We start from the raw sequence: 14,457 nt of genomic DNA, 5'->3' as shown, positions 1-14,457 counted from the left end.
ATCCTGGAGCCTGCTTCAGATTCTGGGTCTCCCTCTCTTTCTGCTCCTTCCCAACTCACGCTCTATCTCTCTGTCTCTCAAAAATAAATAAACGTTAAAAACTTAAAAAAAAAATATTAAAACAACAACAGGGGTGCATGGGCAGCTCAGTCAGTTGATTGTTGGACTCTTGATTTCAGCTCAGGTCACCATCTCATGCTTCATGGGTTCGAGCCCCCCCATCAGGCTCCACGCTGACAATACAGAGCCTGCTTGTGATTCCCCGTACACTCGCTCATAAAAATAAATAAAAAATAAACTTAAAAAACAACAACAACACAGCAAGACTAAAAACTATAAAGAAATACAAAGAAAGAATTACTATCAAAGGACAGCGGTTACCTTTAGGGAGAAGGAAGCAGTTATGTCAAACAAAGCACAAGGAAAACTTCTGGAATGGCCAGTAGAGTTCTATTTCTTGACTTGGGTGGTAACTATATGGATACCCACATTCAGTAATTTACCAGGTTATACATTCGTCCCATGCTGTTTTCTGTATCTGTGTTTAAAAACCAAACTGGAGCGACAAAACAAACTAAAAACTTCAATGTAAAAGTTCATTACTGGGATAAGCATCGACTTCAGCTCAGCTCATGATCTCGAGGTTCATGAGTTCGAGCCCCACATTAGGTTCGGTGCTGACAGCTCAGGGCCTGGAACCTGCTTCAGATCCTGTGTCTCTCCCTCTCTCTGCCCCTCCCCCACTCATGCTCTGTCTCTCTCAAAAATAAACATTAAAAAAAAATTACAAAAAAAGGAAAAGTTCATTAATTGTACAATGAATGCCATACTGTGCTTTAATCTGAATGGCAGAAACCAGTAAAACTTCCAATTGTATCATTCTGGGTTATCTATATTTCTAACTTACATCTTTCTACCTCTTTAAAAGTAGAGATCTTGGGGAGCCTGGGTGGCACAGTTGGTTAGGCATCTGACTCTTGGTTTCAGCTCACGTCATGATCTCACAGTTCATGGGTTTGAGCCCCACATCAGGCTCCGTGGTGTTGGCGCAGAGCCTGCTAGAGATTCTCTCACTCCCTCTCTCTCTCTGCCCCTCTTCTACTCGTTCTCTCTCTCAAAATAAATGTTTCAAAATAAATAAAACAAACATAGAGATCTCAAAAGGAAGGGCAGAATCAAAAGTCAAAACAAAACAAAACACTACTTCCTTGTGGACTGTTAAACTTGGGGGTAGGAGTGCAAAGATTTATTTTTCAAGCATCTTTTTTAGACTTTTTTTAAAAGTAACCTCTACACCCAATATCTCACGAACCCAAGATCAAGAATAGCATGCTCTTCTGACTGAGCCAGCCACATGGCCCAAAAATAACACATACTAAAAACAACCAATGGGACAAGAAGGGAAATTGAAAATATCTTAAAAGAAACTGGAAACACAACATACCAAAATTTTTTTTTATTAATTTTTTTTTTTTAACGTTTATTTATTTTTGAGACAGAGAGAGACAGAGCATGAACAGGGGAGGGGCAGAGAGAGGGAGACACAGAATCTGAAACAGGCTCCAAGCTCCTAGCTGTCAGCACAGAGCCCGACGCGGGGCTCAAACTCACGTACCACAAGATCATGACCTGAGCCGAAGTCGGCCGCTCAACTGACTGAGCCACCCAGGCGCCCCTCAAAATTTTTGAGATGCAGCAACAACAGCCCCAAGAGGAAAATTTATAGTTACACACATTTATGTTAGAAAAAAAAAAAAATCTCAGATCGACAACCTAACCTTATACCTTAAGGAACTAGAAAAAGAACATACTTAGCCCAAAGCTAGCAAAAAATAAATATTGGAAGAATAAAAGTTGGAGCAAAGATAAACAAAATAGAGAATAGAAAAACAAAGATTTGATTCTCTGAAAAGATCCAAAAAATGGACAAACCTTTATCTATGTTAACTAAGAAAAAAGAAATAAAATTAAAATGGGGACATTACCACCAATTTTACAGAAATTAAAAAAAAGATTTTAAGAGGGGTGACTGGGTGGCTCAGTAGCTTAACCGTCTGACTCCGGCTCAGGTCAAGATCTCAAGGTTCATGGGTGCAAGTCCCGCATCGGGTTCTGTGATGACAGCTTGGAGCCTGGAGCCTGTTTCGGATTCTGTCTCTGTCTCCCCCATGCTCGCGTGCTCTCTCTCTCTCTCAAAAATAAACATTAAAAAAAATTTTTTTTTAAGATTTTAAGGGTTACTATGAAGAACTATATACCAACAAACTGGATAGTCTAGATGAAATGGATAAACTGCCAGAAACATACAATGCACCAAGACTGAATCCAGAAGGAATAGAAAATCTAAATAGACTATATTACTATAATAAAAAGATTGAATCAGTCATCAAAAATCTTCCAATAAAAAAAAAAAATCTTCCAATAAAGAAAAGCCCAGGGCCAGATGGCTTTACTGGTATATTCTACCAAACATTTAAGGAAAATCAACTTTTCTCAAACTCTTCCAAAATATTGAAGAGAAGAGGAAATACTTCCTAATTTATTCTATGAAGAGAGCACTACTCTGATACTAAAGCCAAAGATATTACAAGAAAACTAGACTGGGCACCTGGGCGGCTCAATCGTTTAAATGTCCAACTTTGGCTCATGACATGATCTCTATGGTTTGTGAGTTCGAGTCTCACGCTGGGCTGTCTGCTGTCAGCACAGAGCCCACTTCAGAAGCTCTATTCCTTTCTCTCTCTGCCCCTCTCCCACTTGCACAGTCTCTGTCTCTCAAAAATAAACATTAAAAAAAAAAAAAAAAAACTACAGACCAATATCCCTTACAAATATTCATGCAAAAAACCTCAGGAATATGCTAACAAACCAAATTCAACAGTACATTAAAGGATTATCCACCACGACCAAGTGGGATTTATTCAAGGAATGCAAGGTGGTTCAACATACAAAAATCAAAGAATGAAGGAGAAAAAGACATAAACATCTCAATTGATGCAGAAAAAGCATCTGTCAAAACTTAACACTCAACAAACTAGGAAAAGAAGGAAACTATCTCAACATAGAAAAGAACCATATATGAAAAACCCACAATGAACATCTTACTCAATGGTCACTGACAGCTTTTCAAAACTCTTAGACCAGAAACAAGACAAGGATCCCCACTTTTGCCATGTAAATTCAACACAGCATTGTGTTGGAAGTTCCAGCCAAAGCAATTAAGCAAGAAAAAGAAATAAAAGGTATTCAAATTAGGCAGGATGGGGTAAAATGATGGTTACTCACATATGGCATGATCTTCTACGTAGAAAACCCTGAAGCTTCCTCAAAAACCTGTTAGAACTAATAAATGAAGTCAGCGAAGTTGGAAACTACAAAATCAACACCCCAAAATCAGTTTTTATACATTAACAATGAACAAGTTGAAAAGGAAATTAAGAAAATTGCATTTACAATAGCATTGAAAAGAACTGAATACTCAGGAATGGAGAAAGAAGGCAAAGAGACTTGTTTTGTACATTGAAAACTACAAAACACTGCTGAAAGAAATTAAAGACATCATCAATAAATGGAAAGACATCCTGTGTGCAAGGACTGGAAGACTTACTATTATTGTCAATACTATCCAAAGCCATCTACAGATTCAATGTAATCCCTATCAAAATCCCAATTATGTTTTTTAGCAGAAATGAAAAATCCATCAGAAAATCTACATGGAATCTCGAAGGACCCCCAGAGGGCCCAAACAGTCTTGAAAAAGAACAAAGTTGGAGGTCTCACATTTCCCAATTTCAAAAGTTATTATAAAACCAGAATACTCAAAACAGTATGGTCCTGGCATAAAGACACAGATAAACCAATGGAATAAACAAAGAGCCTAGAAATAACCCCCCACAAATATAGTCAAATTATCTTCGACAAGGGTGCCAAAACTGCACAGTGGGGAAAGGAGAATCTCTTCAACAAGCAGACTTGGGAAAAGTAGACATCCATATGCAAAAGGAAGAAGGTGGACCCATGTACAAAATTAACTCAAAATACATTAAATTAAGACCTAAATATAAGACCTGAAAACTGTAACTCCCCAAAGAAAACATAAGGGGGAAAACTTCATGACAATTATTTTGATGAGGATTTCACGGATATAACACTAAAAGCAAAGGAAACAAAAGTAAAAATAGACAAAAGAGACTATATCACACTTTGAAGCTTGTGCATAGCAAAAGAAATAATCAACAAAGTGAAAAAGCAACCTATGGAATGGGAGAGACTATTTGCAAACCATATATCTGATAAAGGGTTAATGTCAGGAATATATAAAGAACTTCTACAACCCCAAACAAATAAACCAAATAACCCAATTTTAAAATGGACTTGAAAAGGCATTTCTTTAAAGACAATATAAAAATGACCAGCAAACACATGAAAAGATGCTCAACATCACTAGTAATCAGGGAAATGTAAATCCAAACTACAATTAGATATCACTTCACACCTGTTAAATGGCCACTATCAAAAGAAAAAAAAACACAAACAGAAAATAAGTGTTGGTGAAGATGTGGAGATACTAGAACTCTTTGTGCACTGTTATAAAACAGTAAATGTAAATAAAACAGCACAGATGCTATGGAAAACAATATGGAGGTTACTCAAAAATTAAAAATAGAATTACTATATGATCCAACACTCCACTTCTGGATATATATCTTAGAAAGATATTTACACACCCATGTACACTGCAGCATTGTTCACAATAGCCAAAAGTTGAAAACAACTCAAATGTTAATTGACAGATGAATGGATAAATAAAATGTGGTATATACTTAGCAATGACATATTATTCAGTCTTAAAAAAATAAGGAAGTACCATTACATGCTATAACATGAATAAACCTTGAGGACATTATGTTAAACAAGTAAGTCACAAAAAGGCAAATGCTGCATTATTCCACTTATATGAGGTATCTAAAGCAGTCAAAATTAGGGCCAGAAGGAGGGTGAGGTGGGGTATTTTTCAGTATGTCTAGAATTTCAGTCAGGCAGAATGGGAGTGGGGCTCAAGGGATCTATTATACAACAATGTATATGTGGTTGACAATATTATACCACATACCTGGAAACTGCTGGGAGGGTAAATTCATGTTATGTGTTTTTGGCCACAATTAAAAAAAGTATGGTATTGGGGGCACCTAGGTGGCTCAGTTGGTTGAGCATCTGACTCTTGGTTTCAGCTCAGGCGTGATCTCACGGTTTGTGGGTCTGAGCCCCGCACTGGGCTCTGCACTGACATTGTGGAGGCTGCTTGGGACACTCTCTCCCTCTCTCTGCCCCTCCCCTGCTTGCGTGCTCTCTCAAAATAAACAAACATTAAAAAAAAAAAAAAAAGTGTAGTACTGGCATATGACAGACACAAGACCAACAGAATAGAGAACCCAGAAATAAATCCTTGCATATCTGGTCAAATGATTTTCAACAAGGACAACAGGACCCTTATTTTACATCATATACAAAAACTAACCCCAAAAGGATCACAAACTAAATATTTTTATAAAACTATAAAACTCTTACAAGAAAACATAGGGGAAAAGCTTCATGAATATTGGATTCGGCAATGATTCTCAGATCAAAAGCACATACAGCAAAAGTAAAAGATAAACTGGACTATATCAAAATTTAAAATTTCTACTTATCACCAAAAGACAGGATAAATATGAAAAGGCCACACACAAGTGGGAGAAAATATATGCAAATGATAAATTTCATAAGACGTTCATATCCAGAATCTATAAAGAATCCCTACAACAAAAACCCTCAAACAACCCAATTAAAAAATGGGCAAAGGCCTGAATAGACACTTCTCCAAAAAGACACACAAATGACCAATAACCACATAAAAAAATGTTCAACATCACTATTCATTAGGGAAATGTAAATCAAAACCACAATGAGATACTTCATTCTCATTAGGATAGCTACTATCAAGAAAACAAAATGGTATTGGATGTGGAGAAACTGGCAAACTGTGCGTTGCTGGTGAGAATTTAAAATAGTACAGCCACTATGGAAAACAGCATGGCGGTTCCTCAAAAACTTAAAATTACCATATGATCCAGCAATTCTGCTTCTGAGTATATGCCCCAAACAATGGGAAGTAGGGACTCAGATATTAACACACCAATGTTCGTAGTAGCATATTTCAATTTATTTTTTGAGACAGAAAGTGAGGGAGGGGCAGAGAGAGAGAGGGACAAATGATCCAAAGCGGGCTCTGCACTGACAGGCTGACTGCAGCAAGCCCGACGTGGGGCTCAAACTCACAAACCACGAGATCATGACCTGAGCCAAAGTCGGAGGGTCAACAGACTGAGCCACTCAGGCATCCCATAGCAGCATATTTCAAAATAGCCAACATTGAAAACTCAAATGCTAACTGACAGATGAACAGATGAACAAAATGTGGCATATATATACAATGGATTATTATTCAGCCTTAAAAAGGAAGTACCATTAAAAGCTACAGACACAAAAGGACCAATATTGTAAGATTCCACTTATATGAAGTACCTAGAGTAGTCAAATTCATAGACAAAGTTAGAATTTTGATTGCCAGGCATTGAAAGGAGAAGATAATGAGAGTTACTGTTCAGTACAGTTTCAGTTGAAGAAGATGAAAAGTTCTGGAGATGGATTGTGGTGATGGTAATACGTTGATGTGAATGTATTTAATGCCGCTGAATGTGTACTTTAGAAGTTAAAATGGTGCTAAGTGAAATTAGAGAAAGACAAATATCATAGGACTTCACTCATATGAGGACTTTAAGATACAAAATAGATGAACATAAGGGAAGGGAAGTAAAAATAATATAAAAACAGGGAGGGGGACAAAACAGAAGAGACTCATAAATATGGAGAACAAACTGAGGGTTACCGGAGGTGTTGTGGGAGGGGGGATGGGCTAAATGGGTAAAGGGGCACTAAGGAATCTACTCCTGAAATCACTGTTGCCCTATATGCTAACTTGGATGTAAATTTTAAAAATAAATTAAACAAAACAACCTGTATGCACCATTAAAAAAAATGTGAGATGAGAACTCACTCAACTTGTGGAAATTATATAGAAATATAGAATGCAGTTTGTGTACAAAGGAAAAAAAAAATAAATAGTTAAAATGGTAAATTTTGTTACCCACTGAAAGAAAGAAAGAAACAAACAAACAAACACAGTTTAGAATCTGCTCAATCTCTTCTTAAAGGGATTTGGCCCTACTATAAAGATCCACCAGAAGCAAAAGAACTCATGTCAAGTGGAAAACATCATTTATGATCTGTTAAACTTTTCATAAACAATATATCCACTATCAAATAAAAGCAAAACTAGTAATAACAACAAAAGAAAAAGAAACAGACAATAGAAAATAACATATCTAGATGGACTAAAACAACTAGGATGCCTTAAACGAAGTGGTAAAATTTAATATCACCAATAATGGAACAGATTTTATGCTACTCCTGATGTGATTCACTGGAAACAATAAATTATCATCCATGTAGTATTCCTCCAAAAATTGTTTCACCTGAATGCAACCATGAGAAAATGATGACACAAATCCAAATAGCAGGGCACATTAAAACCAAAGACAAAATGAGCCTGGATTGGTTTTTTAATGCCATTATCATAAGACAAACAAAAATACCCCAAAGAACTAAAAAGACCAACTACAAGCAATGCATTTTCCTTGAATGAATCCTAGATTAGAAAAATAAACACTTTAGAACTACCCTACGACCCAGCAATTGCACTACTAGGCATTTATCCAAGGGATACAGGTGTGCTGTTTCAAAGGGACACATGTACCTCCATGTTTACAGCAGCACTATCAACAGTAGCCAAAGTATGGAAAGAGCCCAAATGTCCATCGATGGATGAATGGATAAAGATGTGGTGTATATATACAATGGAGTATTACTCGGCAATCAAAAAGGACGAAATCTTGCCATTTACAACTATGTGGATGGAATTGGAGGGTATTATGCTAAGTGAAATTAGTCAGAGAAAGACAAAAATCCTATGACTTGACTCATATGAGGACTTTAAGAGACAAAACAGATGAACATAAGGGAAGGGAAACAAAAATAATATAAAAACAGGGAGAGGGACAAAACAGAAGAGACTCATAAATATGGAGAACAAACTGAGGGTTACGGGAGGGGTTGTGGGAGGGGGGATGGGCTAAATGGGTAAAGGGCACTAAGGAATCTACTCCTGAAATCATTGTTGCACTATATGTTAACTAATCTGGATATAAACTTTAAAAAATAAAAAAATAAAATTAAAAAAAAGAAAGAAAAAGAAACACTTTAAAAGCAACTGGGAAATTTTAATATAGACTACATATTAGATAATACCATTATATCAAAGTTAAATTTCTAGAGCATAACAATGGTTTCAGTTTAGTTTAGAAAAATGTCCTTGTTCTGACAAGATAAATGTCACTGTTTAGGGGAACGGCATTATAAGGTCTTCAATTTACTTATGAAAGATTAAAAAGATACATACACAGAAGGACAGAGAGAAGCAAATGGAGCACTGTCAAATTGAGGAAAAGGGTTTATCCGTGTTCACTGTACAATTCTTTCAAGTTATGAACTTGTCAAAATAAATAGTTTGGGGGGATGCCTGGGTGGCTCAGTCAGTTAAGTGTTTGAGTTCAACTCAGGTTATAATCTCATACTTCACAAGTTTGAGTCCCACCCTGGGCTCTGTGCTCTCAGCTGACAGCTCAGAGCCTGGAGCCTGCTTCTGTGTCTTGCTCTCTCTCTACCCCTCCCCAGATCTCACTCTCTCTCTCAAAATTAAAAAACCATTTAAAAAATTAAAAATAAATCGTTTGAAAAAAATTAAGTAGCTAATTAATATACTCAAGGAATTAGAAGACAAATTGGAAAATTTCCATTAAGAAATGAAATCTATAAAAAATAATCAAATAGGGGAGCCTAGATGGCTCAGTCAGTTAAGCTTCCAACTTCGGCTCAGGTCATGATCTCATGGTTTATGAGTTTGAGCCCCAGGTAGGGCTCTGTGCTGATGGCTGAGAGCCTGGAGCTGCTTTGGATTCTGTGTCTCCCTCTCTCTCTGCCCCTCCCCTGCTCTCTCTCTCTCAAAAATAAATAAACATAAAAAAAAAAAAAAAAGAAATTCTAAAACTGAAAAATACAATAACCAAAACTAAAAACCAAATGGAAGGGTTAAAATAGCAATCAGAGAACTGAAGAAAAGATTACTATGCTAGAAATAGATCAAGAGAAAATAACGAGACGGAAGCACAAAGTCAAAAAAGATGAACAGTAAAAAATGGGAAGAATCCGAGTGACATGTGAGACACAGTGAAAAAGTTTAACATACATGTAATTGAAATCCTACAAGGAAAAGAAAAAATGGGGCAGAAGTACTAAAGATAATGGCTAAGAAATTTCCAAAGTGACAGAGACACCAACCCACAGACTTAAGAAGCTCTATAAACCCTAATGACAGAAAAACCAGACCTATGCACATCTTAACACTCCTAAAAAGCCAAAGAGGAAAATCTAAAGGGCAGAAAAAAAGATGTATTACCTTTAAAAGAACAATTAGACTGATAACTGACTTATCAACATGAACAATGGGAACCAAGTATCTTCAAAGTACTGAAAGAAAATAACCGCCCATCAGTTATTCTGTACCCAGCAAAAAACTCCAAAATGCAACAAAATTAAGATAAAAGGGGAGCCTGACTGACTTAGTTGGTAAAGCATGTGATTCTTGATCTCCAGGCTGTGAATTTAAGCCTGATGTTGGGCCTACTGCTTAATCGCTTATTTGCTTGCTTCCTTTCTTACTTACTAAATAACTAACTAAAATAAATTAATTTTTTTAAAAAAATAAAGGAGAAGAAGACAGTTTATAACCAAAAATAAAGGAGAAGAAGACAGTTTATAACCAAAAGCCCCAAAAAGAAGAAAATACTAAAGGGTGTTCTTCAAGGAATAGGAAAATAATTCTGGATGTAAACATGGAAATAGAAGAAATGAAAAGTAAGGGGAAAGGTTAAGTAGGAGAGTAAATCTTTATGGACACTGACTATATAAAGCATATCATCTTGTGAGGTTTAAAACATATGAATACAAATACCGGAGAGGAGTTCTATACCCATGTAAGAAGTAGAAAGTCAGAGAGAACACTGCTTTTGCATTAACAGTAAACGAAAGCAAATAAACTACAAAATAACTTTTCTTAAAATGCATCAGAAAGCTGAGATCCCAAGGCAACCAAGTAGACTGAAATCTAAAGACAGACCTCTCCAAGGAGACAGGAGGCAAGCACTGAATCATCTGTGGCAGAACATATGAGGAAAACACTCAGGGCACCAGATAACCAAGTAATAAAAATTCTGCTAAAATTATGAACAAATTGATGAATGCTGAGTGTGGGCTAATGTGAACATACGAAATCCCTAGGGCTCACAGGCACAAGGGTCACAACCACCTACAGGCTCCTCTGCACAGACCTCTCCCAGAAACTCAGAACAGACTGGGCAGTAGGGCAAAAGACCGGTGAGAACTCCTTTGGCAGGATGATCCTGGACAGGAACAGCCTTAGCCGCAGAAAAGGCACAAAAAGCTGACTAGACAGACCCTCCCTCTCCCCTACTGAATAAACGCCTCGGACTCCGTGGGGACAGCAAATCCTGTCACCCTCAGGGCACAGGCTAAGACCTATCGCTGATGCAGAACCGTGGAGGTCTCCTACGACTGAGGGAGGGGCAAAAAAATGCATCCTGCACAAGACCTGCCAGATGCAAGGCAGAGACAGACTTCCACAGGTGAGGCCAGGATCACTGAGACAACCCACCACTGAAAAGGGCAGCACTGCAACTGTCTAAGACTATGGTACGCTGGGGCAACAGAGAACATTCCCGTCCCCTGTTCCCCCACACAAATAAACACTGAACACATCACATTCAAACTCCTGAAACACAGAGATAAGGAAAAAACACTGGAGGCAGAAATCCATTTACATTGGCTCTGTAACAGCTCAACTGTAGAACTTTGTACTGTAATTACTTAGGCCACTGTTCATCTTTTCTAATAGGCTGTAAGCTCTTCAAAGGTAAAGAAAGACCTTAACTGTATCTACATCCTCAGAATCCTCTGGCCCTAAGAGGTACTTTAAATAAAGTATGTATTAAATTTTTAAATATAAAGTGAAATGACACAACACCATCATCTCCTAAGTCCTTAACACCTCTTTGTTTTCCCAAATGAAAAAGCCCATCCTTTTACTAGGTAGCTAGATACTTACTGGATTGGCAGTCAGCTCTAAGAACAGAATCCAAAATGTTTAGAAAGAAAGAGCAACAGAGAACAAGCAAATCAGTTCTTTACAGATAAAGAAAACAAAGACCCTGAGAGGATGAGATGTTTTTCATTCAGAATCTTCACTTGTACAACTTCACTTGCCTTTCCCAGATGGAGCCTTGGTTTTGTTTTGTTTTAAACATGTATTTTGTTTTAGCAATGAAAAGAAGGTCAATAATTTCCTAGCTAAAATCTGAAGATTTAGAATTTTCAGAAAAACGTCAGTGAAGAGAACCTTAAAATCTCCCTAAAATGGGAGTCTTCTGGAATAAGTGTACTTTAAAATATTACCAGTATTTCTGAAATAGGAAAAAAGAGAACAGTATTAAAGCAACTAAATCAAATATAAAACTTAGATCTTTTCATGCTCATTATGTAATTATCTTGGGGTTTTTTTTGTATTTTAACTAAAATATAGATGGCAGCTATATGAATTTCCTAGGACACTTCTATGAGAAACTGGTCTTCGAAAAATTCCCAAATTGCTCTTTGTGCAAATACATCTGGTAGAACCAAAGCAAAAGAGCTGTCTTCTCATTTCAACCACTCTTATCGTCAAGCTGCTTCACCCACTGGTCAAATGTGCCTCTCTTTTCAACTATTTGTCTTTGGGAATAAGAATAAAATACAAGAGTGATCTCTAAAGAAACCTGGCAAACTTAAATATCATGGCTACTGAGTAAACTATCAATGAAAAATTACCTGGGATGATACTGTCAGTACTATAGATTAAGGGGTCATAATTTATCACTATCTTTTGAATTCTAGGAGTTTCAGCATTGTTGGCATCCCCAAAAGCAATCTTGTTTTGGTCACTGAATCATAAAGAAAATGCATCTAAATCCTGATATCCTAGACACTATAGTGCACTGCTCATTGTACTTCCCCTCTGCTAAGGCTGAAGAAGGAAGAGAAGGAAGGAAGGAAGGAAGGAAAGAAAAGGGATTCTTGACAAGGAGAGAATAAAGCACTTACACTTCATGGGACTTTCTAGCCACAGATGCCAGGTGCTACCCACTGAAATCCAGGCTTGGACTAAGCTCCACATTTCTGAAAGGACCATCTCAACCGAAGCCTGGGGCTCAGAGTCAGCAGGAGGAAGCTGCAGCTCCCACCAGCAGCACATTTCAAAGAGGCTGCAACAAGAGAACATTTTCCATTTAAGCATCTAATTCCAATCTTCCATTTCACATAGCAGTAGCAGAACAGGCCTGTGTATCAGTCTTTTCAAAGATATTTCCATGACTATGTGATGAATATGAATGAAGCAGGCTATGGCCCAGCAATCCTTTCACTAACATACTCTAAGTCTTTCATTACGCTTCACAGCAGATCCTAATAGTACTTGCCCTTTCCTTTCTTTAATGATGCTCTGTTGCTCCAAGACTCACTTCTATACCAACAGTTCTAAAACTGCCGAGAATCCACCTAAACCACTGAGCTGGCGGGCGGTCAACAATGCAAGCACACACCCAGATGGAAGCCTAAGGATTCCTTAGCTGCCAAGAATTAGAAGTGGATTAGAGCTGCTAGTTAATCCTACAAAAAACTCCTCAAATTAAGCAGAATTACTTAAAATACTTCACTGAGGACAGAAGAGCCCTGGCAAATGGAAAATGAAATTCTGTAAATACAAATATTTCAGTGAAATTTGAAAAGTAACATAAAAGTGTCAGGTTGCTGTACTTTTTTAAGCATTTCAATTAGTGAATAATATATTTATTAAATAAAGACTTTTAAAGATTTACAGTATAGTGGGGGGGGGACTAAGAGTAGAGTGAAAAGAACAAAACAAAAACAAAAAAACCTATCAAAGAACACATTTTAGGCACATGTCCTATAGCAATGTGCATAGAGCTAGAAAACCAGAATTTCCCAGATCAAGAAAAAAAAATCATTCTCATGAGACAGGTAAAAAAAAAGAATAAGTCTAATTTACCTGAAACAGAGAAAATAACTTTTTAACTTGGTCAACTATCTTAAGTTTTTGTACCTAATCTTTTATGAGAATTTTACAAATTTAGGACAAACTGCTGGGTCTGTCACAAGATACCTTCTGATGGTTTTCTAAGACAGCAGGGAAAGAAAATGGTTTGAAGGGGGTATTATGAAAACACAAACTATGGGCTAAAAAGATTACTACCTAAAAATTATATTTTTCAAAATAACTTGTTTTGTAAGACGGCTTGAAATGCAAAGCCCGTGATGAAATGAACTTAGCTAATACCTTCGTCACAGCAGTGATGAGTACACAACCCCCAGCTCCAAAAGGAGTGTAAATGAAAAATAGTCATATAAAGCCCCTAGCAAGCTCCCAGGCCCACAGAATACTCTTGTGTGCATAAATAACTTTTCTAGAAGCAAAAAGGTTCATTTAGAGACAAATTCAGCCAACTTACATTTTGACAGCCATCTCTGTAATGACTGAGTAAATAATTAAAAGAGAGATATTATTTCTCTTATGGGAGGGAAGAGATTCCAAGCTAAAAATAATTCTTTAAAAGATCATAAGCAAAAAACAACAAAAACAAACAAACAAAAACATAAGCTATTCAAATTCCGTAAGAAATACCCACTTTTAAGTCAGCTTTTAGACTAGCACCCATATGCACTGTTCCATCTTGATTTCAATGAAAGGAATCCGTAAGATCAAATGACAAGACTGCACCCTGTGGTCTCCTCCATTTCAGATGATATCCCCGTGTTTCTGGGACAAGCATTTTCAAACAATCCTCAGTCGTAATAAACTCTGCCAAATGAAACTTGGCTCAAATTTGTGCTACTGTGGCTGTCAGTCATGTATAATATGGTACTGAGAAATCTTGCCGAGATGTTTTCATGACAAGAGTAAAAAATCCCTATCCAACTTTAAAATCCTTAATAACCTATGTATGTGAAATTTAACCTCAAGAAGGGCCCTGAAAAAAGATAAATCTGGATCCATAAAATCACCTTGGGTTGGGAGTGACCGAAGTATGCATTGGTAATCACCTTGCTGTGGGCCTTACTAATTATACCAGGCAGCCCCTACATTAAAAGTAGAAAATGCCAAGCTTGAAACCA

The 14,457-nt window shown here is 37.1% G+C and overlaps 1 protein-coding gene across 2 annotated transcripts in view; it reads right to left on the bottom strand.

Annotated features, from left to right (window-relative positions):
- TNPO3 (transportin 3) overlaps window positions 1-14,457 on the bottom strand; it is a 77,778-nt gene that overhangs the window by 53,432 nt on the left and 9,889 nt on the right. The window contains exon 2 of one of the 2 annotated variants that reach the window (XM_015071073.3): window positions 12,370-12,530. The exons of the other annotated variant lie outside the window; for it this stretch is intronic. The gene's annotated coding sequence lies outside the window, so the exon portion shown is untranslated. The remainder of the gene's footprint in view (window positions 1-12,369; window positions 12,531-14,457) is intronic. 2 annotated transcript variants of the gene reach the window in all.

This window comes from Acinonyx jubatus, chromosome A2 (genome assembly GCF_027475565.1).
Source record: "Acinonyx jubatus isolate Ajub_Pintada_27869175 chromosome A2, VMU_Ajub_asm_v1.0, whole genome shotgun sequence".
NCBI lineage: Eukaryota > Metazoa > Chordata > Mammalia > Carnivora > Felidae > Acinonyx > Acinonyx jubatus.
Note: the sequence above shows the minus strand (reverse complement) of the source record. Positions and strands in the feature narration are given on the sequence as shown.